At 56.0% G+C, this 5,000-nt stretch overlaps 1 protein-coding gene across 1 annotated transcript in view; it reads right to left on the bottom strand.

The window, feature by feature from the left end:
- The window catches only part of dlp (glypican dally-like), a gene marked incomplete in the record, with an annotated part of 83,811 nt that overhangs the window by 78,026 nt on the left and 785 nt on the right, over nt 1-5,000 (bottom strand).

Here is a 5,000-nt window from a genome sequence, read left to right as displayed (position 1 = left end):
AGAGAGAGAGAGAGAGAGAGAGAGAGAGAGAGAGGCAGAGAGAGAGAGGTGCAGAGAGAGAGAGAGAGAGAGAGAGAGAGAGAGAGAGAGAGAGAGAGAGAGAGAGAGAGAGAGAGAGAGAGAGAGAGAGAGAGAGAGAGAGGTAAGAGAGAGATTGCAGAGAGAGAGAGAGAGAGAGAGAGAGAGAGAGAGAGAGAGAGAGAGAGAGAGAGAGAGAGAGAGAGAGAGAGAGAGAGGGAGAGAGAGAGGTGCAGAAAGAGAGAGAGCAGAGAGGTGCAGAGAGAGGTGAGAGAGAGAGAGAGAGAGAGAGAAAGAGAGAGAGAAAGAGACAGAAAGAGAGAGAGGTGCAGAGAGAGAGAGAAAGAGAGAGAGGTGCAGAGAGAGACAAAGAGAGAGAGAAAGAGCGGGAGAGAGAGAGAGAAAGAGAGAGAGAAAGAGAGAGGGAGAGCGAGGGAGAGAGAGAAAGAGAGAGAGAGAGGTAGCAGAAAGAGAGAGAGAGAGAGAGAGGTGCAGAGAGAGGTGCAGAGAGAGAGAGCAGAGAGAGAGAGAGAGAGAGAGAGAGAGAGAGAGAGAGAGAGAGAGAGAGAGAGAGAGAGAGAGAGAGAGAGAGAGAGAGAGAGGGAGGGAGGGAGAGAGAGAGAGAGAGAGAGAGGGAGGGAGAGAGAGAGAGAGAGAGAGGGAGAGAGAAGGAGAGAGAGGGGGGGGGGAAGGGGAAAGGGAAAGGGGGAGAGGAAAGAGGGAGGGAGGCAAGGAGGAAAGTGAGAGGAGAGGGAGTGGGAGAGAGGAGAGAGGGTAGGGAGAGGAGAAGGGAGGAGAGAGGGTGGGAGGGGAGAGGGAGAGGGAGAAAGGGGGTGGGAGGGGAGAGGGAGAGGAGAGAGGGTGGGAGGGAGAGGGAGAGGGAGAGAGGGTGGGAGGGAGAGGGAGAGGGAGAGAGGGTGGGAGGGGGAGAGGGAGAAGGGAGAGGAGAGAGGGTGGGAGGGGAGAGGAGGAGAGGGAGAGGAGAGGGAGAGGAGAGAGGGTGGGAGGGGAGAGGGAGAGAGAGAGGGGGAGGGGGTGGGAGGGAGAGGGAGAGAGGAGAGAGGGTCTGGGAGGGGAGAGGGGAGAGGGAGAGAGGGTGGGAGAAAGAGGAGAGGAGAGAGGGTGGGAGAAAGAGGAGAGGAGAGAGGGTGGGAGGGGAGAGGGAGAGGAGAGAGGGAGAGGGGAGAGGGAGAGGAGAGAGGGTGGGAGAGAGGGAGGAGAAAGGGAGAGGAGAGAGGGAGGAGAAAGGGAGAGGAGAGAGGGAGAAAAGCGGAGATTGCGAAAAAGAAAAAAGAAAAAGAGAAAGAACTGGGAAAAGCATTGACTTGCAGACCCTGCTGAAGCCCCTTCTCTCCTCTTCTCGCCTCCTCTCACTTTCCTCCTCTTCTCGCCTCCTCTCACTTTCCTCCTCTTCTCGCCTCCTCTCACTTTCCTCCACTTCTCGCCTCCTCTCACTTTCCTCCACTTCTCGCCTCCTCTCACTTTCCTCCTCTTCTCGCCTCCTCTCACTTTCCCCCTCTTCTCAACCCTCCTCTGCTTTCCACTCCCCCTCTTCTCGCCTCCTCTCACTTTCCCCCTCTTCTCGCCTCCTCTCACTTTCCCCCTCTTCTCGCCTCCTCTCACTTTCCTCCACTTCTCGCCTCCTCTCACTTTCCTCCTCTTCTCGCCTCCTCTCACTTTCCTCCTCTTCTCGCCTCCTCTCACTTTCCCCCTCTTCTCGCCTCCTCTCACTTTCCCCCTCTTCTCGCCTCCTCTCACTTTCCCCCTCTTCTCGCCTCCTCTCCCACTTTCCCCTCTTCTCGCTCTCCTCTCACTTTCCCCCTCTTCTCGCCTCCCTCTCACTTTCCTCCTCTTCTCTCGCCTCCCTCTCACTTTCCCCCTCTTCTCGCCTCCTCTCACTTTCCCCCTCTTCCTCGCCTCCTCTCACTTTCCCCCTCTTCTCGCCTCCCCTCTCACACTTTCCCCCTCTTCTCGCCTCCTCTCACTTTCCCCCTCTTCTCGCCTCCTCTCACTTTCCCCCTCTTCTCGCCTCCTCTCACTTTCCCCCTCTTCTCGCCTCCCCCACTTTCCCTCTTCTCGCCTCCTCTCACTTTCCCCCTCTTCTCGCCTCCTCTCACTTTCCCCCTCTTCTCGCCTCCTCTCACTTTCCCCCTCCTATTCTCTGCCTCCTCTCACTTTCCCCCTCTTCTCGCCTCCTCTCACTTTCCCCTCTTCTCGCCTCCTCTCACTTTCCCCCTCTTCTCGCCTCCTCTCACTTTCCCTCCTCTTCTCGCCTCCTCTCACTTTCCCCCTCTTCTCGCCTCCTCTCACTTTCCCCCTCTTCTCGCCTCCCTCTCACTTTCCCCCTCTTCTCGCCTCTCCTTTCCTCACTTTCCCCCTCTTCTCGCCTCCTCTCACTTTCCTTCTGCCTCCTCTCACTTTCCCCTTTCCTCTCGCCTCCTCCTCGCCTTTCCCCCTCTTCTCGCCTCACTCTCACTTTCCCCCTCTTCTCGCCTCCTCTCACTTTTCCCCTCTTCTCGCCCTCCTCTTACTTTCCCCCCTCTTCTCGCCTCCCCTCTCACTTCCCCCTCTTCTCGCCTCCTCTCACTTTCCGCCCCTCTTCTCGCCTCCTCTCACTTTCCCCCTCTTCTCGCCTCCTCTCACTTTCCCCCTCTTCTCGCCTCCTCTCACTTTCCCCCTCTTCTCGCCTCCTCTCTCACTTTCCCCCTCTTCTCGCCTCCTCTCACTTTCCCCCTCTTCTCGCCTCTCCTCTCCCACTTTCCCCCTCTTCTCGCCTCTCTCACTTCCCCCCTCTTTACACAACCTCCCTCTCACTTTCCCCCTCTTCTCGCCTCCTCTCACTTTCCCCACCTTCTCGCCTCCTCTCATGCCCCCTCTTCTCGCCTCCTCTCACTTTCCCCCTCTTCTCGCCTCCTCTCACCTTTCCCCTCTTCTTCTCGCCTCCTCTCACTTTCCCCCTCTTCTCGCCTCCACTCACTTTCCCCCTCTCTTCTCGCCTCCTCTCACTTTCCCCCTCTTTCTCGCCTCCTCTCACTTTCCTCCCCCTCTTCTCGCCTCCTCTCACTTTCCCCCCTCTCTTCTCGCCTCCTCTCACTTTCCCCCTCTTCTCGCCTCTTCTCGCCTCTTCTCGCCTCCTCTCGTTCCATCTCGCCTCTTCTCGCCTCCTCTCGTTCCATCTCGCCTCTTCTCGCCTCCTCTCGTTCCATCTCGCCTCTTCTCGCCTCCTCTCGTTCCATCTCGCCTCTTCTCGCCTCCTCTCGTTCCATCTCGCCTCTTCTCGCCTCCTCTCAATTTCTCTTCTCGCCTCCTCTCACTTTCTCCTCTTCTCGCCTCCTCTCATTTTCTCCTCGTCTCGCCTCCTCTCACTTTCTCCTCTTCTCGCCTCCTCTCACTTTCTCCTCTTCTCGCCTCCTCTCAATTTCTCTTCTCGCCTCCTCTCACTTTCTCCTCGTCTCGCCTCCTCTCACTTTCTCCTCTTCTCGCCTCCTCTCACTTTCTCCTCTTCTCGCATCCTCTCATTTTCTCCTCTTCTCGCCTCCTCTCATTTTCTCCTCTTCTCGCCTCCTCTCATTTTCTCCTCTCCTTCCCTCCTCTTCTCGCCTCCTCTCCTCCTTTCCTCTTCTCGCCTCATTTTTTCGTCTATTCTCGCCGCCTCTCCTTCAACCCATTTCGCTAGCTCTTCTTTTCTCGCGCCCTCTCCTTTTCTCTTCTCGCCTCCTCTCCTCCTTTCCTCTTCTCGCCTTATTTTTTTCGTCTTTTCTCGCCTCCTCTCCTTCACCCGTCTCGCTAGCTCTTCTTCTCTTCTCGCGTCCTCTCCTTTCCTCTTCTCGCCTCCTCTCCTTCTTTCCTCTTCTCGCCTTATTTTTTTCGTCTTTTCTCGCCTCCTCTCCTTCACCCATCTCGCTAGCTCTTCTTCTCTTCTCGCGTCCTCTCCTTTCCTCTTCTCGCCTCCTCTCCTTCTTTCCTCTTCTCGCCTCCTCTCCTTATTTCCTCTTCTCGCCTCCTCTCCTTATTTCCTCTTCTCGCCTCCTCTCCTTATTTCCTCTTCTCGCCTCATTTTTCGTCTATTCTCACCTCCTCCCCTTCACCCATTTCGCTAGCTCTTCTTTTCTCGCGTCCTTTCTTTTCCTCTTCTTTTCTCAACTCCTCTCCTTCTTTCCTCTTCTCTTCTTTTCTCGCCTCCTCTCTTTCTCTCCTGCCAGGCATTGAGCAGGTGACCACGCCCTTGTATTTCCCTCGCGCTTCCCGCCCGCGCCGCCGCTGCTGCCACTACGCCCACGCCCACGGCCGTACCCACTTTCATTTCTAGGAGGGGAGAGTATGGAAATAGAAACAACGGAGACGGGGAAAGAATAGAAGGAGGCAGAGGAGGAGGAGGAGTAGGAAAGAAAAAGAAGAAGAGAGGAGAAGGAGGACGGCGATGGAGAGGATAATCAAAATATTGAAGGAAATACAAGAAGTGGCGCCGAAGAGAGGGGAGGGAGGAAGGGAGAGGACAGAGCCAGAGCACCGAAGGAATATCCACTTACTTCCGCCGTGTCGCTCGGGCAATGTTTGGGTCTCGCTCTCTCGGGAATTATCAATAACTGCAGCCGGGATGCCAACCTCGGGTGTCACACACCAGGAGGGGAAGAGGGAGGCAGAGAGGGCGAAATCTAACGAAATTCTTGGAGAACAGTGGCTCGTGCCTAGATTCCACTGCTGCTACATGATGCATAAGTCCTTCCTATCCTGTATTCTCTGAAATCTTACAATGCGATGGGCCATGCATGCGTCAAGGTACGGTGTACCTCGCCTGACAGGTTCGCATCTGAACAGACATACCAACAAGGGAGCGTACTTCATTTTCATGGGAAGCGCAAAGCCCTGACGGACGCGGCCTATCTGTGCTGATGGCCTCTCGTGCATAGCGCACACCTTTCACAGATGGCTCTGCCAGGAATGTGCATCGAGCAGCAAGCCTCCTCCCTCCCAGGCAGTCT

The sequence above is a fragment of the Penaeus vannamei genome, chromosome 30 (genome assembly GCF_042767895.1).
Source record: "Penaeus vannamei isolate JL-2024 chromosome 30, ASM4276789v1, whole genome shotgun sequence".
In the NCBI taxonomy this organism is placed as follows: domain Eukaryota; kingdom Metazoa; phylum Arthropoda; class Malacostraca; order Decapoda; family Penaeidae; genus Penaeus; species Penaeus vannamei.
The sequence above is the reverse complement of the archived record's forward strand: the minus strand, read 5'-3'. Positions and strand labels throughout refer to the sequence as shown.